General features: G+C 37.7%; 1 protein-coding gene across 2 annotated transcripts in view; it reads left to right on the top strand.

Annotated features, from left to right (window-relative positions):
• Positions 1 to 1,074: 1,074 nt before the first annotated feature.
• The window catches only part of il1rapl2 (interleukin 1 receptor accessory protein-like 2), a 685,297-nt gene continuing 669,958 nt past the window's right edge, over positions 1,075 to 16,413 (top strand). The window contains exon 1 of one of the 2 annotated variants that reach the window (XM_051860353.1): positions 1,075 to 1,268. The gene's annotated coding sequence lies outside the window, so the exon portion shown is untranslated. Of the gene's footprint in view, positions 1,607 to 16,413 lie in introns of both variants that reach the window. The other variant, XM_051860352.1, reaches the window with a different exon arrangement.

Raw genomic sequence — 16,413 nt, 5'->3', positions numbered from 1 at the left:
AACAAACAAACATTAAAGTCCACAAATGCCTCATTAACAAAGTGACACAAAAAGCATAATACAATGTCACAGATCACTATTTTTCAGAGACACAAAATTGGATCATTTATAATAAAAACAGTTTTGACTGACTAAATCTCACAAATGTTGATATTTAGGTGAAATAAAAAATTGAGAAGAGCACATTCATTCATCCAAAGTGTTGACATGAGATATTGTGCCATCTATGGTCAAGAGAAACTGTACCTCGGGGGGCATCTTACCCCGTCTTACCCTATTAGTAACAAAGCACATGAGCATGAATCATGCAATATCTGCCTTTGATATCATAGGTGGCTGAATCTACAAGAAGTGAGAACTGTGTGTCTTGACTGCATTTATTTCACTCCTCCATTGACTATGGCCACCTACTCTCAAACAGGCCAATTTTTATTGGTTAAGCTCAAAGTGATTGGTTGACAGAGTGACAGATCCACGTGTGTACTGAGACTGGGAAAGTCTCAAAATACCCACACACAAATCCAGGGGAATTCACACATGTGATAGACCACCACAGGGAGGCGCTAACTAATAGTACACGTATATTGTCATAAAGCACTGCAACACTATTTCAGCAAACACTCGTTCCATACATGTCTGAATGTTCAAAACAGATACATGAAAATAATTCTACTTAAAGAGTTTTCTAATAAACGGATTGAAGAGTTAAGTGCTGAAGAACAGTTCCACAGCATAACATAACATTCTACACACAATTCTACTAGTATTGAGAGGTCCTATACCTTTGAACGTATCGGTTTGTTCGGACGGTTTGTTTCAATGAACCGGTACACTGATTCGTTTGATGACTGAAAGGAGTTCGCAAAAGTAATTTTACGTGTCATGTTGCAGTACAAGTTTTAATAAAATACAGCTGTTAATCACTTTGCTTTGGCTATTGTCTAACAGAATCCAACGTCTTATGAAGTGTTACTCGCCGTCCTCACTGTCGAGTGATTCACAAATGCTGTGCGAATCGGTTCAACCAAATCACTAAAAAGCTGTTTAAAAGACGATTCGTTTGCGAATCGGACACCAATACTGTATACTGCATTCCTATTAGGAGTAATATGGTAGTGTGCCGATCTGAAAAGCCCAGTAACCGCATGTGTGATACGACTGAACTCTCCATCTATCAGCTGCTTCCTGAATTACGTGTGAGGCGCTTCCAAAGGATTGAATTCACTCGAAGAGGGAACACCGCAGAGAAAGGGGCAGCTATCCTCCAGGTGCTGGTTAAAAAACAAAACAAAACAAACAAACAAACAAACAAAAAAAAAAACGGTAGGATGGAAGTTCTGATGGATGTCAAAAACTAACAGTTCGATCAGATGATATATGACGATCCGCAGAAATAACTTTGGCGACTTCTGACAAACTGCATCGTTCTATTGACTGACATTGTCTCGCTATTTACTGTTCACCTCAGTTTATCTCGTTTAATTTCCTCTGCGGGTTCTGCACGTACATCTTCATGAAGTACATCTGATATAAACTTGTGGAAATACATCGCAAAGATCATTCGTTCATCTGACGTGCGAGGGTAAAAGCACTTCAGCACCGTCCGGTAGGTTGAGTGTATTAAGTAACGTTGACTGTCTACATTGTATCTCTCGTGTGGCTGATTATGGCATTTTTATTTTTTGTTAACCTCAAGATTTTAGCCTGTTTTATTTAACACAACTTTACCCACACTGATATCATTCTGTTATGTTAAATGCATAGCCAATGTCTGGAGATTTACTATATGGAATTAAAAAAAAAAAAAAAAACTGGTAAGGGACAGTTGACTCTTATTAAAGTCACCATGGTAACCAACAAAAAGATGGTACTTGTACAGATTTATTGTTGCACTATACAAAAATGGAAATGTGCATTTCTGCATGATCTTACCTAGTTTTAACCTAGTGTAGTGTAGTCAGATTAATTCGTTCACAGAAATATTGTGATATGTTGCCGTACTTCTACAGCGGTGGCTTCGTATTGGCCCTTTCAGTAGTCAAAAATATAAACTAAATAATAATAATAATAATAATAATAATAATAAATAAATAAATAAATCAACATGGCAGAAAACTTCTGAAAGCTACTTACAATGATTTGAAGGAGCTGCAATATTATTTATGATTTTACTGTACGAACAATAGGCCTACATGTGTCTTATAATTATTATCATGGTTACTAATAGTACATATTTATAAGGTTCAAATCTTATGGGAGTAAGAACATAATATGAGGGGTAGGAATGACATGAGGCTAAGTAAATGATGACAAAATATTAATTTTGGGGTGATCTGGTCCTCTTTGGAAAAAAAAGGCTTTGTAGAAGCACATTGAGTTTCATTGGTATGTTGGCAAAGAGTGAATGAACAAATGGACACAAATTCACTTTTCTGGGCCACATATAGCCCAAGACTGGTGAAAGAGTGAGGGTGAGTGAAATTAACCTTCTACATTTTCATGAGAGCATCTTCATGCATTTTGCATGCAACAGTACCATGAACAATAGGCCTACATGTGTCTTATAATTATTATTATGGTTACTATGGTAAATTTTATAATGTTCAGTATAATTTGGATGGTTCTATATGTTGATCACATTGTATATGAGATAAGACATACATGGACTGCATACTATTAGTGCTACTTTAACAGGGATATAGACATTTGGTGATATTCCATGGCAACAATGTTCTTCTGCATCACAGTCAATATTTGATTATTTTTTTCTTTATATATTTATTCATTCATTCATATAGCTTTTTGTCTGTGATAAGTTTTCTGTGGTAAAAGGCTGATATAGAGAATTAGTGGTTAAAGGTAATGGATAAAGCTTTATAGATAAAGATTTAGAAAGATTTTAAAATTTTAGAATTTCATGTCATGCCCTCAACATACATTTCAGACAAAAATAATGTTTTGTTTTATATAAAATGTGCAGGCCTTTTTGAATCCTGCCTGTATTAAGGTATTTTTCCCCCAACACACACTGCAGTATGCATCTTATTTTACCCGTTACCTTACATTAATTGTTTTGAATAGTAGTATTTCATATCTGACTCAACATTTTCAAAGCATTTCTCTGGTAGATTGGGCATTGATGCAGTTGTACTAGATCTGTTGCTACGATCTATTACAAGTTTCTGTGTCAAGATGTGCAGTAATTCATCAGATGTAGTATTGTTAAAATACTTGCTGTACTGCCCCTACAGAAAAACAGAAAAAACATTTAAGTAAGACCAAGGAAAAAAAGATAAATAAGTAAAAAAAAAAAAAAAAAAAAAAAAAAAAAAAAAATAATAATAATAATAATAATAATGTGGTGTATATCCGGAACAGAAGACTTATGTACAGATTTGTGCATTATGTACTGTATATGTACAGCTGTATAAATAATATATGTATGTATTTACACAATATCTAATTTTTGCCTCTCTCTCAAGTGCTGAGAATTAATTATAAAAGGAGATAGCATGGGGGAAAAACTGCTTTTGTGCCTAGATGTTCTAGTCCACAGAGATCTGTAACGTCTGCATGAGGGCAGAAGTGCAAACACATTGTGTCCGGGGTGAGAGGGGTCTGTGATAATGTTACCTGCCCGTTTCTTCACTCTGTAGTTGTACAAGTCCTGAAGGCAGTTGCACACCAATTATCCTTTCAAACCTCAAAATGAGAAAAACCTCAAAAATCATTTACTCATCCTTACGTTTTCTTTTTCCATGAAACACTAAAGCAGAATTTGTCAGAATGTCTAAGCTTCTTTTTTCTCCCTAAAATCAACTTTGGGAAAAACAACAACAAAAAAACAAACAAACAAAAAAAACAAAACAAAACACCAACATAGATTTCAGTCTGTTCCCCACACAAATCTTATGGGAGTAAAACAAAATACGAGGGGTAGACTGACATGATGCTAAGTAAATGATGACAAAATGTTGATTTTGGGGTGATCTGGTCTTCTGTGGAAAAAAGGCTTTGTAGAAGCACACTGAGTTTCATTGGTGTGTTGGCAAAGAGTGAATGAACGAATTGCGGGCCACATATAACCCAAGACTGGTGAAAAAGTGAGGGTGAGTGAAATTAACCCTCTACATTTTCAGGAGAGCATCTTCATGCGTTTTGCATGCAACAGTGCCATGAATCTCTGGCTAAATGAAAACAGATGACAGTGCCAATCCCCACGTGGGTGCTGCTGTGCCTCTGCCACTACCATTTATCACCGTAAACTCCCTTGGCCTCTTGGAGGAAAAAAGTGTGCTCGTGTTTGCCATGGAAGAAATTCTAATCTGCTGTCTTCAATGGAGCTCTTTGTAGCTTTGTAACCAGGATGAAATGGCAAGTGGAAATGCACAAGCTGAATTTTATTATTGTATAAATTGGTGACAAGAATTCACATGATGTTTCAAATGAAGGTGTCATTAAGAAGACACATTTTAGCTACTGTAGGAGGCTTAAAGGATTAGTCCACTTTCAAATAAACTTTTCCTGATAATTTACTCACCCCCATGTCATCCAAGATGTTCATGTCTTTCTTTCTTCAGTCGAAAAGAAATGAAAGTTTTTGATGAAAACATTCCGGGATTATTCTCCTTATATTGGACTTCAACGGTCTCCAAACGGTTGAAGGTCAAAATTACAGTTTCAGTGCTGCTTCAAAGGGCTTTAAACGATACCAGACGAAGAATAAGGGTCTTATCTAGCGAAACGATCGGTCATTTTCGAAAAAAAAAAAAAATGTAAATATATATGCTTTATATAAACAAATGTTGCATTTCCGTATTCTCCAAAAAGTTTACACTGTATGTCCTACGCCTACCCTATTCAATTTACGGAAAAAATGTAACTGGCGCTGCGTTCGTTCCGTAAGTAGAATAGGGAAGGCGTGGGACATACAGCGTAAACTTTTTAGAGAATACGGAAATGCGGTTTTGGCGGAAGCACTTAGAAGGCGAACATTAAATATAAAGCAGATACATTTACATTTTTTTCGAAAATGACCGATCGTTTCGCTAGATAAGACCCTTATTCCTCGTCTGGTATCGTTTAAAGCCATTTGAAGCTGCACTGAAACTGTAATTTTGACCTTCAACTGTTTGGAGGCCATTGAAGTCCACTATAAGGAGAATAATCCTGGAATGTTTTCATCAAAAACCTTCATTTCTTTTCGACTGAAGAAAGAAAGACATCTTGGATGACATGGGGGTGAGTAAATTATCAGGAAAAGTTTATTTAAAAGTGGACTAATCCTTTAAAGAAGCATAGAACTCATTGTTGACTGTAGTAATTGTGTTTCTGTAAAGATAAATCACCAAGTGCTGGCATATTTCCACATGCTCTTCGTGTATGAGCCCTGCATGGCCATGGCCATGAAACTATTAGAATAATCGGACTGTCTATTTACACCAAGTGCAAATAACCCACCATGTTGGCAGATGTAATGTCTGGTTGGGACAGACAAAAGTTTGACCTTGTCAATAACAGTGGCGTAGGAAGTAAAGAGTCCGTTGTTGCAATTACTTTTAATACAAACCGACCAGAGTTCGAATCCGCCTTTTACCGAACTCGTTCTTCTCGCTTTTTCCATCGCATATAAGATTGGAAAGGCACTTATTTTCAATAAATATTCCAATCAAAAAGAAGATTTGTTCATTAATTGTTCAATAAAGATCAAGATGATAAATAAAATCCGAAAACATAAGAAACATACACAACAGCCTAATACTGCCTGTGATATAGTGGGAGAACTTGAGTACCGTAATTATCACAGTATTCATATACACAGATTCCACCACACTTCTCTCAAAAATGCTCATTTTCGTTAGAAACGTGAAACATGTTGTATTTTAGTGGCGCGCTTAGCCTACTCTTTATTAATGCGTAATTTCTTATTAAGCATTTTGTATGACACAAAATGTGCTGTCAAAAATAAAAATTCCAAATATTCTAATCTCTATGGTAATATCAACTTCAGTGATTTGGATATTGCTTGTTGGAATAGTCTCTCATAACGTCATGACGTCTCTTCATATGCGATGCTATTTTTAGTTAATTTAAATGAAAAGAAGAATAGATAAAGTGAAGTTGTGGTAGAAATGGCATTCAAACGCTATCTTTACAGAGCTGAAAAAAAGGAAAAAGAGAAGAGCACAGGAAGAAAGACAAGGTCAAAGTAAAAGTATGCTCTTTTGACTGCTATAAAAAGCACATTATTAATTGCTTGTGTCACATATGAAGGAAACATTGGACCACATTCAGCGTGCTAAGTTAAAGAATTATCTACTCATGCATTTTGTATTGATTTACTGTCTGATGAAGTTATCATAGTTGGTTAAATGAAGGCGGTGTGCCACCTACAGGCCTTTTAGGTGAAGTGTAGGTTTTAAAGAACGCGCAATGCCAGAGACACCAGTTCGAATCTCACTTGGAGCGGGTCGATTAGGATCAATTACAGTCTTATTTGTTTAATCTGTTAAAATATTTTTACATATGTATGTTGAATGTTACACTTAATACACATTTATACACTTAAATATTAGTAGCCTTATATTTTTTATTTTTATATATAATTTATTTGTATTTTATTTAGTTTTTATGTACAATTCACACATTTTATTTCATTGTATTTATTTGTGTTTCATGTACATGTATTTAGTTCCATTTTTCAAGCTCATTTGCACTCTTGTTTAAATCTGTTTAAATATTTTTTTCAAATGTAAATATGGTTGAATATATTACCCTTAATGTACATTTTTACACTTAAATATTGAAATTTCATTTTATGTGCTTTCTCTTCACTCGTAAAATTGATGGCCATAATCAAATAGACTGAGAATGACAAGGCTACTTTGAATTTAAATGGCCTATGCAGTGTTAGAAGAAGCCAGTGAGAGGCGTATAAATATGTAGAAAAAAGTTTTTTTTAATTAATGTGAGACTGTGAACAGATAAAGAAGGTCAGATGGCAGAGCAAAGTGTCATTAATAAAGTAGGCCTAATGTTGTTAAATAATTCCAAAATATTCTTGGAAAGTAGAAATGAACATCCTATTAAGTTGTGGTACTATAAATTTAAGACATGGCCTGTACTATAATATTTTTGTATGTTTATGCTAAAATAGTAAAATCAGTGTACTAAACATTACTGCTTACTAAGATAAAATAATTTTAAAGTTTCAGTAATTTCAAATGTTTTCATTTTGCTTAAAAAATTCTACTGATCAGCAATCAATAAACTTAATACATTTAAATTTGGACTATGGCATCAATTCTCAATCAAGTGTGTGCTGGAAAAACTGCATTGATATCTAAATTCTGTGAGACCACACAGTATGTAACTAACTTAATTTTATTTCATTTCATTTTTGAGTTGTTTACTTTGAATTCCAGTCCATTCCCACCCATTCAGGTTGATTTACAGAAAGTTTGTGAACATGAGAGACAGGAATTATGGCATTCCCATGGTAATCTGCTGATCTCGCAATCATAGCATGATGAGGACACGTCCTCCTCTCACGTGACTTTTTGCCTGTACTTCGCCGTTACCCCCCTCACTTCAAGTAGGAGCTCAAAGAGAACAAGATGAAAGGAGGGGAATGAGACAATGCCTATTCCACTGGTGTTGGATAGTGTCACTTTTATTTTGTAATATGTTACGATTATATTGTAACAATTATATTGTGGCAATTATATTATACGTATGTCTATTTTTTTTATCATTACATTTTAATTAATTAGTTAATTAACTACTTTATTATTTTTATTTATTTATTTTATTTTTTTGAGGAGGCACTGCCTCACTTGCCTTCTTGGGGAAAAATACCCCTCCCTGATCCACATGTGCATATGTATTATAGATAAACATGATGTATTCATGAGACATTCTTGCTCCATATGGGATAGTCAGTTGTATACTTTTCCCCACAGATTTCCATTGTAAGTGCATAACTGTTAAAAAAAAAAAAAAAAAAAAAAAAAAATGTTTCTTTAACTTGTATTTAACTTTAGAGCAGTACTATCTTCCAATTTTTAGTCTGAACAGTGCAGATCCATTGAAATAATTCTATGATTTGATTTTGCGACCATAGACAAATGGTCTATGGTCGCAAAATCAAGTGATAGAATTATTACTTGGGAGCTGACATCACGGTTACGTCACTTGCAGCTGCGCGCATTGTGGTGGTCAGTTTTTGCTTTCACTTTTACTTTCACTTTCAGGTAATAATTGACTGTGATTTGAGGCTCCTTCACCAGCATAACTTCCGTGCAAAGTTTGCACATTACATGTGTGATATCCACAGGCTCGCTTTTTAGGTGAAATATTTCTATGCAACGTAACATTTTTCTTCATCATCGACTCCATCTTGCAAAATGATAGAAAAAAATTAATAAACGAGTTAATAAGTAATTAATGATCAAATATGTTACTCAATTAATTCTCATATCTCAATTATATCTCACAGTTCGGACTTTATAACTTGCAATTTCGAGTTCATATCACAATTGTGAAAAAAATTCAGAATTGAAGTTTATATCTCGCAATTCTCATTTTTTTTCTCTCAGAATTGTAAAAAAACAACAACTCGGAATTGTGAAAAAAAAAAAAAAAAAAAAATTCAGAATTGTGATTTATAAATTCGAAATTACCTTTTTTATTATTTTATTCCGTGGCCTCCATAGACCACCAGGTAGGCTCTGCCCACAAAACACGTCATTGCTGTTTGCAAACACCAAATGGCTGGGAAATAGGTCATATTTTTCTGGAATCTGTGATACATTTTGTTTAGGATTCTTTGATGAATAGTAAATTCAAAAGAAATGCATTTATTTAAAATACACATTTTTGTAACAATGTCATGTTTTGTAACGTCTTCAAAAAAAGTAACTTTTGATAAGTGTAATGCATTCTTGCTGAATATAGTATTTATTTACTTTTAAAAAAATCTTACTGACCCCCAACATTTGAACGGTATGCATTAATGTCATCGTCTATAGAAAGAGGTTTCATTAGTGATGGTTGCGTTCCATATTGGTCAAGTAATAAGTCAAGCCTGCTGTGTCTTTCACTGATGTCTTTCATATCTAAGCCTTCTAAGGTATGGCTTATATTTTATAATATATTTCATAACATTTTGTAATTCTCAATGACAGCGTCTTGAGGAGTAAAAAATATGTTCTTGTAGATACTCGTGGCATCACCTTTGACACAATATTTACATAACATTCCATTAAAATAATGAAATATTTGTTTTGTATTTCAAGGTGGGCTGTTGTGTGAGGTTTTAGACATGGATAAGGTGTAGTGTGCTGATGCTGCTTCACTTGGTTTATTCTTACAAACAAAAAATCAGTGCATCTTCAAGTCAGTACACTGAGAGGCCAGCCAACCTCGGTCAGCTTGCCTCCTGTGATGTTATTAGATCTGGCTTAATAGTGCCAACTTGTTTCTCCACTGAACTTCTATCACCTGAGTTTTCTGAAAGCATGCCGCACTGCTAAGGCAAATGCTAACCAAGTATTTGAAGATTGAGCATGCAAGCTCTTTGGCTACTGATACAGCAGGAACCAATCAGCTGTGCCCTATAGAGAATGATATGATTGCAAGCACAGGGCTCCAGACAAAAAAATTCATTAAGGAGCCATTGGCTGCTAGAGGGGGAAAAAACAGGCGCCAAATAATTTTTTAAAGAGCTATATATATATATATATATATATATTATTAACATGTCCAAACGCAACTTGTTGAAACTTTGTATAATTCCGTTTTCGTATAGTTTTTTTTTTCTCATTAAAACCAAAGGTGTTCATCAGTGATTGTATATCAAGAGCAAAGACATGTTTGTGTGCATTTTGTTTTGTGCTTTTAGCAGAACGTAGCGCTCGATCGTCTGTGTGAAGACTGCGCATTGTGCACGAGTGCCACGAGAACTGATAACAGCGGCAACGAGCAAAAACAACTCATTCCAGCGAGAGATCGCCTCTTATTTAACACAGACCAACGAATTTCTTATCGAATTGAGATGTTTCTTTCTTTTAGGTACATCCGTGCTTGCCGCGAGATCGAGACACGTCCCACCCGCAAATTATGCCTATACAATAAGTAGGCCTAGCCTAGCCTACTTTGAGGAAACTATTAAAATATTCCACAAAATGAATAGTCTTTTTTTATTTGTTATATGTCATATGTCGTTGTATTAGAAACACCCTCGCAGCATTAACATTCGCAACATGAGTCAGGAGAAATTGTGCATCTCTTTAGTTTCATACAGATTACATTGCAGGAGAATATTTGATTTAAATGTGAATTGTTTTATTTAAAAGTAGACATTTCATGCTTTCTTTAGACGTATGTTTCATGTTTGTGTGATAATTATTCGCTGAGTTTCAGTTCATTTTTTAGACGTTTCAGAAAGATTCAAAGACAGATGAAAGCGCATTCCGTTTTTTATTTTTTTATTTTTTTTATTTTACAAAAGCAGAAGGTTTTGTTTTTACTGTGAGCGTACACAAATAAAAGTAGACCATTTGTAGTTTGTGATGATGTCTTGCACTAATCTGTATCGCCAAAAATGACGGAGTAGGTTGTTTTAAGTTGTTTCAGCTGTCATGAGGAAAAATCCATCAGAACGCGCCGGCGATTTCGTCGGCCAGAGGGTCAAAGAAAAACGTAGCCTAGCTATTTAGTTTCATATTTATGTTTAAATATTAGACTATAGGCTAATATTAGTTTTTAAATTTAATTTATGTTGATCATGAAAAGTGAACAGCATGACTAAGATAGGCTAATAAGACGCGCAATATGTCGGGAGACATGCAGTGGGTCAGACGTGATTTTGACCACTTCAATAAGTTTTGTTTTGTAGTAAGCTTTCTTTAAAGTGAATTTCATTTTGTATAAATTGTTTCTTAATTTTAATCAATGTTTTATCAACCAATTGCCTGGATTTAATAAATAGGAAGAAAACCAAGAACGTCAGGTGTAAACGTCAATTAATTGATAAGATATTGTTGGTCGAACAATATATTTTAGGTGAACATTATCTGTAGACATCACAAGTACTGGAACCTAGCCGGAACCTTAAAATGATCATTAATACTCTTGTTATACCATTTAAGGTACTGAAGACTTTTATGCCCTTAGATGTATCTGATGAGCATGAGCGGAGTGGAATAATGAAAGTGATCATGATTGATATTCAAAACGGTAAGCACGCGATGCATTGTGTGTGTATCTGCAGTATTTTTTGCATCGACGCGAGGCGACAACACAGTCGGCTTTCATCAGTGATAGTTCTTTGGCGTCTGTTTGGTGTGTGATATTTTCCCCTACCAGTTCATATTTCGGCGCTCTAACCCAATGAAACTTTCAGTCAACACAACAAATGATGTGATAGGCTACTGGTCACAGAACACGCAAATAACTGCAAATTTTACAGTCATAACGTGTGAATCTGTATGCAAAATCTCAGCAAAACTATCACTCGCAAATTAATATTTTTAGTCACAAATGCGACCGTTTTAGGCACAGTCTGGAGCCCTGAAGCAGGTTGAGTTAAGGACCTATTAGCCTGTGCCATCTAGAGTTTCATGACAGAACTTTCTGTCATGACAACTCTCTGAGTGTTTGGCACGGTAATGGGTATGACAGTGTTGATATATTTAGTCTTGGGGGAATAGATCTGCTATGCTGTTACTTTTTGTCCATGAAAAATGGTGTTTTCTCTGCTCTCTTCTCGACTACTGGTGCTTCCCCCTCAGCACAAGTTTGGTATCGTTGTAAAGCACATCATTCCTGGTTTGTAAATATTCATAGTGAATTCTTGATGACATAAGTCTGAACCAATGAAATGTGATTTTCAAACTCATGCTGATGTAAACAAAACGATCTTACTCACGCCGACTGAAAGATCCGCGCACAAAGACTGATATACAAATATACACAGAATTACAGTATTTCAAAAAATCTGTCTTGGTGAGTATTCAAGCAAACATTATTTATGTCTTAAGTGAACTGTTGGGGAAAAACATCTGATGTGTAACATTATATTGATACATGATACAGTATTGTGCTTTTTTAGACACACTTAATATTTTAAAATTATACTATACTAAGTGCATATTAAATGTATTATTTTGAAACAACTTTAAGTATAATAAGTGTATTTCAAGATGTACTTAAGTTCAATTTTAAGCTATTTGCAATATATTAAATACATTGAAATTGTGTTAAAATGGAACCACATTTAAATACATTTAAAATGTACTTTTAATACTTCTTGAATTACAGTTAGAGTATATTTGAAGCATCGTTTTTAATGTGCTTCATGTACATTTCCAATACAATTTCAGATCACTACAAATGCATTAGCATTACACTACTTAGTTTATTATTAAGCTGTTTTTTTTCAGTATATATACACGTACACACATACTTTGAAATTAACAAATTTTATTGTTGTGTACATTACAAATATTCTTACAGTACACTAAAAGTACAGGAGCATTTAATCTTTTGACCAAAGTACATAAGTACATTCTAATAAATGGGAAAAAAAAACATTTCAGTTATACCTCTCTTACTGAAAAGTACATAATATTACATCAATGAATAAATAAGCATTACAATGCAATCTTCTGGAAAAAAAAAGTGACTGAAAAACAAAGTGCAGAAGTGAATAGTGCTTTTTTTTTTTTTTTTTTTTTACAAATGAAAGCATGCAAATGCCTGAACCAAACAAAGAAACAGAAGAGTTTAAATGTCACATCTTCATCTTCAAGTGCAAGTGGAGGGTCACTTCTTTGAGCACGAAAAACTGTATTCAACAAAATCTAGTGATGGGCGATTTCAAAACACTGCTTCATGAAGCTTCGAAGTTTTACGATTCTTTTGTTTAGAATCAGTGGTTCGGAGCATGTATCAAACTGCCAAAGTCACATGAACCATTGAAATTTTGAAACGTTTCGAAACACTTACAACGTAATGAAGCCTTGTTTACTGAAATCACGTGGGGGGGGGGGGGGGGGGGGGGGGGGGGGGGTAATGCTATTTAATGCATTCTGACTTATTTACACTGTTAAAGATTTGAATTCTTATGCTAAACATGGCCAAAGTTTCAAAACACGAGTGGGACGTATGACGGAGTATTTCTGTGCCAAAAATACTACTTCTGGTTGTGGACATGTTTCACTGAATTTTTTCGAGTATGGCCTTAATCACTTAATAAGAGCAGAATTCCTTGTATAGGCACTTCTCCCTGTTAAGTGCACACACACACACACCACCCAGAGAAAGAGTAAGATCACGGCCATCAACACACTTTGTTCGGGATACGGAAGCCGAGAGATTTTTCAACAATGGCTGTGTCCCAATTCAGGAGATGCACCCTTCGAAGGCTGCGAGGCAGCCTCATTTAACCCTTTAAGACCTAAAGGGAGCACCGGCGCTCCCGTTTGCGTGTCTCTGTTTAAGAGCCTCCAACATGCTCCTGTTGCATTGTTTTCACCATCTAATGAGTCTGAGTAATATGCGTTTACAATGAAAACAGCACAGCCGCTAACTGAATACAAATATGTAGATTTCATGTGTTCATAACTTCATGACAAATGTACAGATCATTATTTAAAGCAGATTCTCATGATTAAAATGAACCCAAAATCAACATAATATATTGTGTTGATCACAAGATATTACTCACGGGATGATGTAACATGCTTGGCTAAAAACATGTCTCTCATGTTTCCGATGTTCCCGGAACCATCCATGTCCTTTTTCCAACGTGGAATAACACAAAATAGTGTAATGAATTTATATATATAATTAAATCATAACACATTATTGTTACGGGTTCAGAGGAGCGGGAGACAACAGGTTAGTATGACGAGTGACTTTATTGGAACAACAGCGGGGAATGAACAGATGACCAGGTAAGTGACTATAAAGTAGATGCTTGTGACGATAGATAGGAATGGTAATACTGTCCTCCTTTGTTGCAGATGAGTGACTTGTGGCAGATGGCAGGAGCACAGGTGGATGGACCAAACAGAAACGGTAGGAGTATACACACATGCAAACACTTTACACGGGGACCAGGAGAATCGCTGAGGTAGAGCAGGTAAGTATTCCTCTCAATGCAAGAGCATGGGAGTAGCAGTCCTAGTGTCAATGGAGACCAGACAGTGAACTGAGGTGAGTGCTGTGCTTAAATGTCTGGTGGTGATTGCGTGGTGATGGGGATCAGGTGTGTGTGGTTAGAACTCGGGTGAAGGAGTGCGCTGTGATTGGCTGATGGATGAGCCTGGCGAGCTTGACAGTACCCCCCCTCCACGGCCCACTCCTGAGGGCCGGGGACCCCAACGTCATGGTGGTCGTCCTCGTCCACGGGGAGCAGGTCGATCAGGATGAGCCGCGTGGTACATGTCGAGCAGAGAGGGATCAAGAATGTCGACTCTGGGGACCCATGAGCGCTCCTCGGGACCATAACCTTCCCAGTCGACGAGATATTCCAGTTGACCACCACGGCGCCGGGAGTCCAAGATCTCCTTGACTTGGTAGGCAGCTCCATCCTCCAGGATAAGAGGAAGGGGGGTTCCTCGCCAGGCTCTGTAGGAAGAGAAACAGAAGGGTGGTGAGGTTTTAGGAGTGATAAATGGAACGTGGGGTGAATTCTGTACTGTGGGGGAAGTTGGAGCTGATACGTGACGGGGTTGATCTGCTTCACGATGTTGAAGGGGCCAATGAATCTGGGACTGAGCTTCTTGCAGGGCAGGCGCATTCTGATGTCCCGGGTAGACAGCCAAACCTTCTGACCTGGTTGGTAAACGGGGGTCTTGGAGCGTCTAAGGTCAGCCGTCATCTTGTGCCTGTGGAGAGCTCGTTGCAGCTGGTGGTGTGCTGCGTCCCAGACCCTCTCACTCTCCCGGAACCAGTAGTTGACTGCAGGAACGTCCGATGGTTCCCTGGAACGGGAACAGAGGGGGTTGGTAGCCGAGTACGCACTGGAAGGGAGTGAGTCCAGTGGTAGGTTGGCGTAGGGAGTTTTGGGCGTACTCGGCCCAACCCAGGAACTGGTTCCAGAAGTCCTGGTGGCCATGGCAGAAGGTACGAAGGAAGCGGCCGATTTCCTGGATCTTCCGTTCCGTCTGCCCGTTCGACTTCGGGTGGTAACCAGATGAGAGGCTGATGGTCACACCTAGGAGGGCGAAGAAAGCTTTCCACACGTGAGATAAACTGGGGTCCACGATCTGACACAATATCTTTGGGGATTCCATAGTACCTGAAGATGTGGTTAAACATGAGTTCTGCTGTTTCCATGGCCGTAGGAAGACCCTTGAGGGGTATCAGTCGGCAGGATTTGGAGAATCTGTCGATGACCACCAGTATGCAGGTTCAGTTGTTGGAGGGAGGTAAGTCGGTGATGAAATCCACTCCTAGGTGTGACCATGGTCTGTTGGAAACGGGCTAGAGGAAGAAGCTTGCCGGATGGTAGGTGGCGAGGGCTCTTAGAAATGGCGCAGTCCTTACATCCCTGTACGTACCTTCTCACATCCCTGGCCATGTTTGGCCACCAGAAGCATTCTCTTAGCAGAGAGAGGGTTTTATTGGCCCCTGGGTGGCCAGTGCCCAGAGATGTGTGGGAAGAGTGGATAAGTGGAGTGTGTTGAGTTCTTGTGATGTACTGTAGTCCGGGTGGACAGCCCGGCGGAGTGTTGGCAGAGGCATTGGTAGAGGGTATAGATGGTCTCCGACCATTGAATGGGGCTTACGATTATGTTCTCTGGAAGGATGGGTTCAGGAGTCTCGTTGGTCTCTTCTGGAGCATAGAGATGGGATAGAGCATCGGCCTTCACGTTCTTGGGGCCAGGACGATAGGAGATACTGAAATTAAAATGGGTGAAGAACAAAGCCCAACGGGCCTGACGGGGGTTGAGTCTTTTGGCATCCCTCAAATACTCCAAGTTTTTGTGGTCAGTAAGTACGGTGAACTGATGCTTAGCGCCTTCTAACCAATGCCTCCATTCCTTGAGTGCCAGCTTGATGGCCAGTAGTTCTCTATTGCCAATGTCGTCATTCCTCTTTTTTACGGGAGAAGGCGGCACATGGATGGAGTTTGGCTGGTTTCCCCTGCTGCTGAGAGAGCACCGCTCCTACCCCGGTGCGTGAGGTGTCTACTTCCACGACGAAGGGCTTGTCGGGGTCTGGATGGATGAGGAGCGGTGCGCTGGTGAAGGCTTCTCGTGAGGTGTTAAATGCGTTGTTGGCAGCTGGTGTCCAGGACAGAGACTTGGGCTTGTTACGGAGGAGATCGGTAAGTGGATGAGCAATGGAGCTGTAGTTCTGGATAAATCTTCGATAGAAATTGGAGAAACTGAGAAATCTCTG

Source organism: Ctenopharyngodon idella, chromosome 14, assembly GCF_019924925.1.
Source record: "Ctenopharyngodon idella isolate HZGC_01 chromosome 14, HZGC01, whole genome shotgun sequence".
NCBI classification, from domain to species: Eukaryota; Metazoa; Chordata; class Actinopteri; order Cypriniformes; family Xenocyprididae; genus Ctenopharyngodon; species Ctenopharyngodon idella.
The sequence above is the reverse complement of the archived record's forward strand: the minus strand, read 5'-3'. Positions and strand labels throughout refer to the sequence as shown.